Source organism: Rousettus aegyptiacus, unplaced genomic scaffold (genome assembly GCF_014176215.1).
Source record: "Rousettus aegyptiacus isolate mRouAeg1 unplaced genomic scaffold, mRouAeg1.p scaffold_m13_p_7, whole genome shotgun sequence".
Lineage (NCBI taxonomy): Eukaryota > Metazoa > Chordata > Mammalia > Chiroptera > Pteropodidae > Rousettus > Rousettus aegyptiacus.
Window position 1 is genome coordinate 101,652,518 of NW_023416310.1, and position 13,601 is coordinate 101,666,118.

At 49.0% G+C, this 13,601-nt stretch overlaps 1 long non-coding RNA gene across 1 annotated transcript; it reads left to right on the plus strand.

Moving 5' to 3' along the window:
• The first annotated feature begins 375 nt into the window (after positions 1–375).
• LOC107506792 lies at positions 376–13,022 on the plus strand. The gene is made up of 6 exons (XR_004952183.1): positions 376–1,390; positions 5,635–5,715; positions 5,898–6,031; positions 11,679–11,918; positions 12,185–12,602; positions 12,862–13,022. It is a non-coding gene; the product is annotated as an uncharacterized LOC107506792 (long non-coding RNA).
• Positions 13,023–13,601: the final 579 nt, after the last annotated feature.

The window sequence follows — 13,601 nt, forward strand, 5'->3', positions numbered from 1 at the left end:
AGAAGAGAGGAGGGGGCAGGGCAAGTATCTGTCAGGTGCTCCCACCATCTGCCCACATACCAGTTTGGAGGTCAAGGCCCAGAGTTTGCTGGGACTTGCAGGGGGAATTCAAGAGCTCCAACAGGAAACGCTTCGTACCTGCTGGGGTGAGGTAGTGCCTAGCCCTGTTCACCTTTGCATTAAGGCAAGTGGCAGAGTAGCTGCCTCCCATCAACCTGCCGCTAGTCCAGACAGTCCACGATCACGCAGCCCTGGTCTGTGGGGCACCATGGTGGGGTTAGTGCTGTGGAGTGCAGGAAAGTAACAGATACTCTCTGGTGAGGCAGGGGATTCCAGCTGGGGGACTTTCAGAGGTTTCCCACAGTGCTTTCCAGAATAGGGAATGCTCAATAGGAGAAGAGCTGGCACAGCCACTTTCGATTCCTTTCTGGAGGGTTGTGGCCCAGTAGCCATCCTTCCCTTGGGGGAAGAAGATTCAACCCTCTCTGGGCAGCAGGAAGTTGTGCCTTCGCCCTCATTGCTTCCAGAACTCGGTAGTACAGGTCTCTGCCCTGAATAGAGGCCTATGCTCTCCTCCCCAGCCCACGGCATGAGCCCAACATGAGGAGCACTGATGGGGAATCTGGAAAGCTTCCTTTTTCCAACTCTGGGAGGTCTGAGGTCACATCTAGGAGACCTAGTCAGGCCCCATGAAAAGACATCACTAGCCACCTCAGCAATTACAGGTCTGTAGGGCTTGGGCTGAGATGAGATTCTCAGCTCTGCCTCGGGTAGGGACAGCTTGCCCCAGCCTGGTGTCCCGCAGCCTGGCCTCTGTCCCTATGGACCCACTATACACACAAGCAGGGCTACCATGGCATGATTCCGGGTACCACTCGCATGGGACACACATGGCTGTACTGGGGACACACACACTCACACACCTTCCTCACCACGCCTCAGTACTCCCAACACATGAAAATCCAACTTGATTAAAAATAGGCAGCGATCTTTCCTACCACGGAAGCGAATGGCTTCCCCCAGGGCGTCTGAGATGGGTTTCATTTACATCTAACTTTTCAGGACCACATCCAGCTCTATCAAGTGAAGTGCACCTGTGCCGCAGTGACTCACACCTGCCTTCAGGCTTGCCAAGGGCCAGGGCAGAGGCCGTTCCCAACTACTGCAGACCGCTAGCAGATGTATGACTCAGGGTCAGGAGTTTATAAATCACCTTTATCCTCTGGAAGGATGATTGTGCATTAGCTCGAAAGGCCTTTGCGGCAGGTGTCTTTGTCAAACCCTGGTCAAAGCTGTGAACCATCAGACAAGGAAATTCCAGCAGCTCTACTGGTCCCTGAGAAGAGGCAAAGGTTGCAACCAAGAAAGAAGACTCGAATGAAAATCTGTGGTAAGCAAAGCCACGGCAGTGAATTTACTGAACTGTGCATCCATGCTACAAGCACGGTACCTCTGCTCTTTCTGGGTGGGGGGCCAGTGGGGGTTGGTAGGGGGGACTGGCCTGAGTGGAGGATCCAGAACCAGTGTTGGAGATCACCCAGAGAAACTTGCACATCTTGATGGGGAAATGGACTACGAAAGGTAAAGACATTACCTTGAACAGTATATTAGGGGCAAAGCCAGGACCCTAGCCTTAGTCTTTGTGCCTGGCTCCTGTCCTGGAGCCCTCTCACACACAGCTCTCTCTCAAAAACAGAGAGAAGCCCAAGACAATGACTCAGAGCCCCCTCGGCAGTTTTGCTGATAGATTTTTTTTTTTTTTTGAAGTAAGATCTGCCTCTATTAAAGTCTTTAGAAAATTATAGTGATTTTGACTTTTTCAGACATGTTTGAATTACTCATAGTCTGGAATTCCCAGGCAGGGGCAAGACCCAGAGAGGCTGCTGAGAATTCAGAGGCACAGGATTTGGGGTCAGATAAAGCTGAGTTCAAATCCCCACTCTGCCACTTACTATTTGAGTCAGCTGCTCTGAGCCTCAGTTTCCTCATCTAGTTTTGGTAACTAACACTAGCACTTAGTTCAAGGGTTGCTGGGGGATGAAATGAGGTATGAGCAGGGAGCGCTTGGCCCCTGGGGGGCCTGAGTAAATGGGCGCTGGGGTTATTCCCTGGGTACCCAATCCAGCAGGAAGGCCAGGGTCTTACTTTGCAAGCACAGAATCAGCCTGCATAGAGGCCTCAGGTAGAGCCTGCTTAACCTTATCAATCAGGAGCTGGGCTTTCTGGGTTTACATCCAGCTCCATCACTGATGTTGGCCTAGAGGACTTCCTTTCTCTGAGGTTGTTTTCCTGAAGGGAAAATAAAGGTGGATGATGACAGCTCAGGTCTGTTGCAAGGACCTGCTTGTCCAGTGCTTAGAATGGTGCCTGGCATACAGTTGGTGCTCAGAGATGATCATTTTATCACTGTCCTTGTTCTTTCTGACTGTACCTGTGTTTCCGGCAGGGCAGCAACAACTCACGTGTCTGCAGAGCTAGTGGGAGAGTTTCCATAGCTCTGTTTCTGCCAAATATGGTGTGAATTTGTACATTTCTTATTCAGAATGTGGCTGGGACTTTACTCAAGCTGTTCCTTTGCCAGCAAATCCTTTACTTCTCCATCCCTATCCATCAGCATGCTTCAGAGGCCCTGCTTGCAAAGCTGCAAGATTAACTTTCCTGATCTCAGCAGTCAGAAACATTCATTGAAAGTTCAACAAATATTTACTGAGTGCCTAATCTGTCTTAGCATCATGCTGGCATACATCTCTCTATTCTTTTTTCCCAGCCCATTTCTGTACTTGAGCAGTTATTTGTTCCGCCCTACCCTGTAGCATTAATTTTTTCTCCAGATTTTAGACAGCAAAGTACCCTATGAACCTGCAGAGGGTTCCATGGCCAGTTTGTGCCCTGGCGGCCTCTCTGTCCTGGACTTTTCTCCCTGACCACAGATCCAGCCAGGGACAGCTGTGTCAGTCTCCCATCCCTGAGCCAAAGACAGACAGATCTGAGCATGCTCAGTAGGACTACAGGGTACCGCCATGCAGCTGGGGATTCAAAGCCCTTGAGAGGTAGCCCCCAAAGGAAGATGAAGGCTTTCAACTGTTATTGTCAGTGTGTCTTCTCCTCCGTGGGTTGCGTGGAGATCAAAGTCTGAAGGAAGTGGAAGGTTGCTCTCTGACAAAAACACCATATTTTTAGAAGCACTTGGTGGTTCAGGATGTTTGCCCCAATGCTACCTTTCAGAGGCAGGGGGTGAGCTGGGGGTGGAGACCATAGGCTGCGACCTCCAGCTGGTAGGAATGGGCTTCCTGGCAGCAGAGGCCTGAGGAGGAGGCTGAGAGTGGGAGGAGAGCACATTATTACTTATTTTTCCTAAAGACCAGAGCCCCCAGGCCATACACTAAAGGGTCAAGGTGGAGATGGGGCGGGGGGGGTGGGCTGCCTGGTCTCTGGCTCCATCTTCTTCTTTCAGAGACAGGAACACTGAAGCTCAGAGAGGAGCAGAGGCTTGGCCAGTCTCCACCCCCACCCCCATCCCACCCCCATTCTCCATCTGGGGATTTGGGACTTGCACACATGAAACCATTAGAGAACAATGCATGCATTCTGCAATCAGGGCTAATTGGTGTGGTGCAGAGGAGGAGGAGGAATGCCAGTCGTTTGGGGGGCAGGACATCAGTGGGTCTCCAAACCAGCTGCCCAGGAATAGTCCACGGAGAACTAGGATAGCTGCTGGGGTCGGGGAAGGGTAAAACTTTGGGAGGCGAGAAGATGGCCCAGCAGCACGGGCAAAAGCTAGGACATAGGAACTGGCTGGGCCTGAACATGGGGGACGACAGAAGACGTGTGCCAGGAATGGTAGCTTGATGAGACAGGAGGTGACCAGTCCATGTTCCCAGCACTTTGGAACCTGCCTCGTTAACTTCTGTTAAGCCTCATTTTCGAAGGTGAACTTTGGCCTGGGAGAGGTGAACTTGCTACTACTCCCTGAACCCAGACAGGAGCAGAGAGAGGCATGCCGGGGGGCTGCCCAGCCCTCCCCACCTCCCCCCAGTGCCTCTACCTTATAATCAGGGTGGCCCTTCCTTAATGTTTATACCAAGATCCCAAACAGCCAGGCTATGATGGTGAGCTATAATTTATATCATTTTTCATATGGGTTATAGGATCCAAAGGCTTAGACTCCTTCAAATGGGAACCACATTGGAGAAAGGGTAAACGGAGAGGATGGAATGTTAGGAAATCTGGTCCCAGGAAGCCACCTGCTTCTCATTTGGGACGTGCCTGGGTTTATTGTTTGTTTCTAGTGCCCAGCTGATTTTCGGAGATGGCAGGGCAGCCATGGATCACTACCCTTGCCAGGCATCTGTACTGAAGCTGGGGTGAGCTTCTGTAGTGAGTCCGCCCAGCCTCGAGTGTGCCCCCTGTGGGAAGCTCTGTAGAAGCAGTTGGGGGCACACTGCTCTTTGTCCTTACCTGTCTCTACAGAACAAAACCAGCTGGAGTCTGAGTAAAGCCCCACACCCAATGGGAGGCCTGGTGCCCCAGGCTGATTTAAGGGAATGAGGGCTCTGGGCTCCCCTAGGCAGGCACTGATTTTTGAAAACCCAGAGGCAGTGCACCAAAGTAGGCCAGGAAGCAGGCTGCGTAAAGATGAATGAACCAAAGCTGCACACAGCAGCATGGCTGGATCGTGAAGCACCGGCCCCCAGTTGAGCAAAAGAAGGCGAAAGAATATGTATGCTCTATTCCATTCCTGTAAAGTTCAAAACTGTGGTGTGAGGAGAGGCCAGCTTAGGGGAGAAAACTAAAGTCAGAAGTGATTACCCTGAAAGTTGGGGTGGCGGTAACCTTCAGTGAGAAGGAAGGGGGAAGGGTTGTGTGGAGCAGGGGGAGATTCTAGGGGGCAGGCCATGTTCTAGTTCTTGATCCTGGAGGAGGCCGTAGGAGTGTTCAAGCTAATAATTCATTAAGCTGTACATTTATGCTTTACATACTTTTCCGAATATGTTATTTCTCACCATAAAAAAGGTTAAGAAAATCAATCCAGAAGGGTACCGAATGACTGCACATGGCACTCACTGTCCTTCCCAGGTCACCTCTTCTTTCCATCACGCTGTTGCCCACAGGTCCCTGGATCACTCTCTCCTTCTCTTCCCCCATGCCTGTGGTCAGCCCCCTTCCACTTGGCCTGGCTCAAGCCCAGGCCTTCCTTGGTGCTGATAGAATCACAGACTAGAGGGGCTTTCTGATACCTTAAAAGCCTAGAAACTCAAGGGGCCGTGGGCCCCCTTCTCAGTAGCTCCTGGCCCACTCTGGGCCTCGCCCAGCACCGGGCCTCAGGAATGAGTCTCCTGGCTCAGGGAGGTCTCACAGAGATCCCGCATTGTCGCTTGTGAGATCAGGGATCCTCAGAGCTGCTTGCACTTCTTCTCCCGGGCTCCTGCAGGAGCTGCCCGCAGGCCAAGTCAATGGGCCAGAGGACCGCTATGGAGCAGGCTGGAGGCCCTGGCAATATCAGCTCTCCGAGGGATGCCCTGGAGTACCTTCTCTGAAAACGAAGGGCCTATCTCTAGAACATGCATATTTTTTTAAATATAAGAAAAATCTCTGATCTTCAAAGTTTTGTTTGCTCTTTTTATTTTCTTCAAGGAGAACCATTGCTAGATGAAGGCGAGTGTTGCTGTTTAATGGGTGAAAGGAATCCCTCAATGTTGATGTTGAAGAAATCAGGTGAGAAAATGAAGAGTGTGGGGGCCGAGGGTTCCTAGGTGGGAGGGGCTGGCTTCCTTCACCCTCCCCGTTTCTGGGGGCAGATGAGTTTCTCCGAGTCGCCCCAGCCTCCTGGCTTCTCTGCGGACCTTTCAGGTGAGAAACTTTCCATCATTGCCTTATCTCGCCTTACTGCCTTGCAGCGACCGCAGGTGCACACAGATCTGAGGCCCTGATCTGTTCCATTCTTTGTGCCAAGCATAGCAAGGGACGTGAACCCCAGCATGAAACGGAGCCCACAACCGCAAGGCCTGGTGTGCGCCCTCTGAAACTGTAGGTAAAGACAATTACCGGCAATTTCATAGCATGGTTTGTTTTTTGTTCAAAGGCCATAGAGGCATTCTCAGCAGCAGGCCCAAAATATATAGTATTCCCACCGCATGCTGCCCTCATAAATGTGTGATAAAAGCTGTGGTCGCTTTGTCCCAGCTCTTACTTTTAACAGTCAAACCTTCAAGTTTGATGTTGAAACTGCTTTTTTCTTAAAGTATACTTTGATGGCTCAGATAACGCTCCACGATAAGGAACTGCCTTCAAAACCACTCACTGTACCTCGTGCTTACTATTAGGATGCGCGTCACAAGGGAAAAATCAGGCGCCCGAACTTATGAGAAGTAGGATAGGAATGTGCTGAGTCTGTGAAATTTTCCTCTCTGCTGTCTGTATTAGAGACTTTGCAAAAAAATAAAAAATAAAAAAAAAACAGCCATCAATCAGAAGGGAGTTTTGTGAGAGGAGAAAATGGAGGGCAATGTCCTAGAAAGTTGCTGAGAATCTGCACATGCATGCCTGTCAATTTTCCTTGATTGAAAAAACTCTGTGAAGCTGATGTCAAGTGGCCCAGGGAGCCTGGGAATGTGGGCACTCTCCTGGGGAGGTCTGGCCCTTCTGGAGTCCTCAGCTGCTACATTTCCTGCGGTGGCGTTTAAGTTCTTCTGTTTGCTCATCAACATCTGGAATCTACCAAGGGTTGCCCACACCCGGAGTCGTGACATTGCAATAGGAGCAGACCCTTGGGGTGTGCAAGCACTGGTTGTTTTTTTTTTTTTTTTCCCCAAAGCACTTTCATGTCCGTTATCTCATCTCCCATTCTCTGGAGAAGGTTGGCACCAATATGGTGGCCAGCACAAACCCCAGTAGTGAACGATGTCCGTTTTACGGATAAGACTACAACAACAATGGCAGAAAATACCCAAGGCCAAGGGAGGGGTTTTCAGTGGGGGTGCCATAATTGAGTGTGCAGAGACCAGGTATTTTCAAAGATCTTTAAGCTTTGGACTGAAATCAGTGGTTTCCCAAGTCTCTTAGGAGACACCATCTTGGCTCTTGCCTTTCTTCTTAGCTTTGCTTTGTCTCCAGGAACCTCAGAGGTCCTTGGCCTGTGAGGCAGAGGAATTGGAGCTGGCTTGGATCAGAAAAAATGAAGCTCAAATTTGGCTTAGCAGCTGTGTGACTTTCGGTGGGTCACTTTATCTCTCTAGGCCTCAGTTTTGTCATCAGGAAAATGCAGGTGTCATAGTAAAAGCTTTTTAGGATCCCTGCCATGCGTGACAGTCCGTGATTTTGTGATTCTATGAATTTGGATTTGCATAAGCGTAACATAGGTTTCGAAGTACTTTCACATACCTTTCAGCAGTTCATTTGATCTCGGCCGCAGCTCTGTGGGGTGGGCAGGCAGGCATGCCATGTTTTCACATCCCCATTTGAGAGATGGAGAAACTGAGGTGCAGAAAGATAAAGGAATTAGTCATAGGAACCTTAGCAAGCTGGTGGCTGGCCAGGACCTGAGCAGATCTGTAGGGATTGCTGGACTGTCTTGTAGGTACCCTTTCATTCAGGGATCCCTACTGTGCCAACCTGGAGGGAACTGAGATGTGAGCCAGAGCTTTGTGATCTGGCTTGGGGTGCTTGGCCCTATAGGCCTCCTTACCATCATGTGCGGCTCTAGTTGCTGAGCCCTCGGTCCCACACAGAACTCCTGGCAATGTTCCAGGAGATGGACTTCTAAAAGGCAGAGGCAGGGGATCACTGCTCCAGCGGGCTCTTCCTCTGTCCTCCCCTTTCCTATGTGTCCCTCCCCTGGCCTTGGATCACACAGGTTCCCCTCTTGAGATTCCTCATCTCTCCTGCCAGTCGAATTCCTAGCTATCCTTAAAGCCCAGACCAAAGAGCCCTCCTTTGAGCCAAGCACTTCATAGACATTTTCTCATGGGGATTGGACGTGGTTCCACAGTGTAGCAGTTAGCACGTCTGCTTTACACGCAGAAGGTGCTGGGTTCGTGCCCCAGTGGAACCATGGTCCATGGTCTATGGCCATGCCACCCTGAACAAGCCTGATGTCTGATCTTGGAAGCTAAGCAGTACCAAGCCAGGTTAGTACTTGGATGGGAGACCACCTAGGAAGACCAGGTGCTGTAGACATAAAACAACAACAAAAACAAAAACAACAAAAACACTTAGGGATCATCTCTTCCCTGTCCAAGTGCTCCAGGCTCTGCCGAATATGTGTCCCTGGATCTCTCTTGTCTCTGGGCTCTGAGTCCTGCAGGTCAGAGGCTGCACCAAGGCTGCACCCCGTTCAGTGCCATCCATTCCACACACCTGCCTGGCACACAGGTGGTCTTTGTGAGCCTTTGCTAGTTGAAGGCTTGCTAGTTGAAGGCTCAAAGAATAAAGACACCAAGACCCCTCTGTGCAGAGGGGTGCCAAGGCCAGCTGGGGCCGACGAACCTGGGGGCTGCTTCTGCTGTTTCTCCTTCCAGATGGTCCTACAGGGCTGGCTGCTGACCATTCCAGGACTCTGGCCGAGCACTTAGAGCATAGCAGTGCAGTGGGATGACCCAGTTTGTTTTTCTCACACTGACCACAAATTTCGTCCTGATTTTTCTAAACCATGTAGAATAATGTGCTGTTTTAAAGCACAGGGTCAGGGTTGGACACTCTGTACCCCATCTACTGTGTGACCCAGGGTAAGTGACTTCATGTATTTCATGTTTCTAAGACTTTATCCTTCGTAAGTTCCCACCAAGAAAGAAAAAAACCACTCCCTGCCTGTTAAACTATACTATGGCATCAATTTTAAGATGTATCTCAATTTAAAAGATGTTAAGATTTGTATAGACACTTCATAAAAGAAAATACACAAATGGCTGACAAACATATGGAAAGAAACTCAATATTATCAGTTATCAGGGAAATATAAATTAAAACCACAATGAGATACCGCTACCATATCCATCAGAATGCCAGAAAGAAAAAAAAAAAAGACCACCCTCAAATGCATCCCCATACCAGGAGTTGATAAGGATGTGCAGCAGCTATACTGCTGATGGGACTGTAAAACCACTTTGGATAATAGTTTGGCAGTTTCTTGAAAAGTTAAACAAATACCTGTTAAATGACCCAGACATTCTACTTCTTCATATTTACTGAAATGAAAACATGTGCACATGACTTGTATGCACATATTTAGAGCAACTTATTTTGTAATAGCCCCCAAATGGAAACAACCCAAATGTCTACCAATATGCGAATGGATAAATAATTGTGGTATATTGCATTCCATACAGTGGAATAGTACTCAGAAATCTAAAAGAATGAACTATTGCTATGTGGAACAACATGGATAAATCTCACAATGATTATGTTGAATGAGAAAATCCAGACAAAAAGAGAGTCCATACTGCATGGTTTGATGTATACAAAACTCTAGAAAATGCAAAGGAATCTATATGGACCGAAATCAGGTTGCTTGGGCCTGGAGTGGAAGGAGGGAGTAATGAGTTACAAAGAAGCATGAGGAAGCTTGGGGGGTGGGTGATGGGAACGTTTGCTGTGTTGATTGTGGTAATGATTGCATGGCTGTAAGCTTATTAATTGTTCACTTTAAATATGTATGCTTTACTATACGTCGATTAAAGTTCAATAAAGTTGAAAACTATGTATATTTTAGAACAGGATGGTTTCTTTGTCACTTGGGAATATTGTTGCGAGGCTTGAATGAGAAAAGGCGTTAGCCTCGTGTCAGAGATTTTACCTCTAGATGGCTTGCAGACTTTATTCCAATATGAGGTCCCTTTACAGACAGGGACCTGGGTCTGGGAGAGGTCAAGAGCCCTGGCTCAGGTCTCACAGGGAGTTGGTACCTGCAGGCACAGTATTCCCAGTCCAGAGTGGGTCCCCAGCCCCATGGCATCTTGCACTAGCCTAACTCTAAGGGGAACAAAAGGGGACAATCCAAGCCTCCAAGGATCTGGGAATGGTCTGAGTGTTGGGAGCCAAGGCCACTGGGTACTGTGACATAAGAATCCCTCAGCGTGTGATGTTGGGTCCTTACAGAGGGTGATCAACCACAGTGCGCAGCGTGAGTTATTGCCGCCCACCCGTCCTGTTGCCTGCCTGCGTGGACGCAATGGTCTTCCTATTTAGCCTCCCCTGCTGGGCCTCAGGTCCCCTGCGAATGAGTGATTCAAAGCCAGTCTGCACAGAAAGTGTGAGAAGCCCCCACCGCAGGCCGCCTTCAGGGCAGGCCAAGATTCTACATTACTCACAGCTTCCAGTACCTGCCTGAGTTCAAACAGGAAGCCTGGTTTTTCCTCTAATGTCAACAACAACCTTTATTTCTCTCTTTCTATTCTGGCCCCTGGGCTTTTGTGCAGAGTGGGTTTCTTGGGGTGAAAGTCTGGGGTGTCAGTGGCCCTTCAGCCCCACCAGCAGATGCCTCAGCTAGAGCCTCCACACCCGGGAAGGCCCAGGAGAGAGCTTTGTGCAGCAGGCTGTGACAATGACCTAGATCACCTATGGCTCTGTAAACAAGGGGAGCATCTAGGCAGTACATAGTGGGCCTTCCATACATGTTGGTTCAACTGATCTGGATTGAATTATAATATGTCCCCAAACAAAGCAGCTCCTCTTAGGTTCCTGGCTCAGCAGATACCACCTCCACCTGCTTCCCTGGGCCAGACACACTGGAGGCCCCTGTCTGGCTTTTCTGTTCCCTCATTTCCCACCCCAAGTGAACACTGAGTCCATCTGTCCTTCTTCCTCGGCATTTCCCAAATCCATCTCTTCCTCCCCACACTCCCTAATAGTCCAGATCCCTGGCTCCCTTCACACGATGTTGTCACTCTCCCCTGTCTTACCTGGCCCTGTTCCACACACGGAGGCCAGGGCCGTCATTCTCAGACGTTTGAGGTCACAGATGAAACTTCTTTGCTCACTATCCTTGCACACCCTGAGTGGCAAATCCAAAGTCCCTACTGCAGCCTATAAGGCCCAGGGTGGCCTCCCGTGTCTCAGCGGTCATCTCTGCTCCTGGAATGTTCTCTGTGTACTGAGGAAACCCAGTCGCTTGGGGTTCCCTAAGCAAGGCTCATCTTCCTGGCCTTCTGGGCTTTGCATGATGCTCTGAATAGGCCCCTGCCTGTCCTTCAACTTCCCAGGGCGACAACTGTCACTCTATCTGAATCTATACCCCATTCTCCTTTGCCTTTCCGGAGAAATAGCCAAAGTTGATTTCCTGTCTCTGCATGTGTGTGCAGCTCGGTTTTGCATGTGTCACCCATGTAGATCTCCAGCCTCTGAGAGCAGGGGTCTGATTTGGCTCTGTGTCCACAGGCCAGCTCAGACCTGTTCAGTCAAAGAAGGTCCAGCAAGGAGCAGGGGCTTGGCGGGTAAGCGCTAGACAGCCATGCTCTGTGCCTCTCACAACCTCAGGGGATCTGCCTCAGGTGTAGAAGCAGCTGGCATGTGACAGCAACTCCCCACCTCTCCCCTGTCCCCAGGCTCCCTGACTAGGCAGCTTGCTTTACAAAGAACCCATCCCATGGAATTGATAATTAGAGGGCAAGGCCAAACGGGAAGGGTCTCTCTTTCCAGGGGAATTTCTATGGACACTGAATGCCTTTTATGTCTTTTGCCTTTAGCTAGAGATCCCACCTGTGGCCAAGGCTGGAACACACAGACAACCTACCTTCCATTTTCTCTAAGCTTTGAAGAAAGTATTCCTGGACTCCTAGAGAAACATCCCCTTTGCCCTGGTCGGATGGGTGCTGGGAAGACAAAATGGAAACCTGTCCCTTTTCTGTGCCTCAGTTTCTTCATCTGTACAATGGGGAATACCTGCAGCATGAGGTATTGTGAGTGAATACAGAGTTGGGTACAAGGTAAGCACTACATGTGTCAGACTTGATGGTGATGATGACGCAGGAGGTCTAGGGACATCCCGGCATGGCAGGAAGTGTCCAGGCCACAGTGTGAGGGGACAGGCCCCAGGCACATGGGATTGAGACACAGGTCTCTCTCTCATGAGGGATCAGCTCTGTGAGGGTAGAGGCTGCAAATGGCATGTGGTAGATGCTCAGTGAGAGTTTGTTGAAAGGATTTAGAGTTGTGTTTTTTTTTTTTTTTTTTTTTTTTTTTTTTGGACCAGGACAAGGTGAAGTTTTTCTCCTAGGCCAGGGAAGGAAGACTTTGCCAGGCAACTGGGAGAGTAAGGAAGCTTAAGGGTGAATGTTTAATCTCTTAAAAGAAGAGACACTTGAAGTGCTTCTTTACAAAGGTACTGCTAATTGGTAAGAATTACTATCTGGTCATAAGTCAGACCTCACCCCAGAACTATTAAGGTACCACAGAGGCCCAAACTGGGCTAAGAGTGGGCAAACTGAAGAGGATCTGGGGACAGTCACCATGACACCATGATTGTGCCATTTGCTCTGTCTAGGTTTGCATGGGAAACAAGCCTTCGATGGGGGACGTTTTCACAGCATATGTGAGGGCCGTCAAATACCAAACCTTCACTCACCTGCTGGAAGTTCCCTCTATTGGCATGTGATGTCTTGCAGGGTGTGGTAGGCACTGTTCTTCCCCTGTTTTTTTTTTTTTTTTTTAAACTCCAAGTGCCTTTGGGAAAAGGAAGCTGATGGTCTTTCCTCTGCTGAGTGACTGGGATGGGTTTGGGGGAAGCGGGAGGGGAAGAGACCCTGAAGGGGTAAGGCTGTTGCAGATACCCTGTAGGTTAGGTCAACCTGCCCCAACCGGCCGGCCCTTCAGGTAACAAAACCTCCCGCCTTCCCCATGTACTAGATGGCTCTTCTTCCCCCTTCTCAGGGTGACCTGGCAGGACTCCGGCACCTGACCGCCAGCCACTACGCTCTGCACCGGACACCAGGTTGCAGGACACCCCTCCTCCAGAGTGCTTGCTTCTGGTTTAACTTCATTTTCAAATTAGATTTCATTTCAAATTTTGTATTCGTTCTTTAAAATGGACTTTTAATAATGTAAATAATACAGATACTAGAAACAAAATAAACAGCATAGTTAAAGCTAGAGTTCTCTCTCATGAGTCCCCTCCCTGGGGGGTATCGGTTGGGCAGGTCTTCTTCCAGTCTTTTTTTCAATGAATTTTCATTTATATGTAGTAGAGACAAGGATAGCTAACTTTATCTGGTGTACCTCTTTTTACGTAAATATGAGTTCTGTTAATTATTTATCCATTTTGTTTTTTACTTAATGGTACATTTTAGAGATCTTTGCATACCCACCTCATTCTGTCTTAATGACTGCTTAGTATTCCCAAGTGTGTATTCCCCTAGGATATTTACTCATTCTCTCACTGATGAACATTCATTCATACTGTTTCCAGGTTGTCACCATCCCAAGTAAATCCTTATAAGTGACTCTAGGCCCAGCTCAACTCAAGGATAGCCCTCTTGGTTAATGATGAGAGCTCCATCAGAAGAGGTATTCAAGTAAAAGATTAAATAATGTGTCTTCCTCAGCTCAGAACACCGATGCTTAAACTTTGTTGTGCATGAGAATCACCTGGAAAGTTTCTAAAGATACAGATT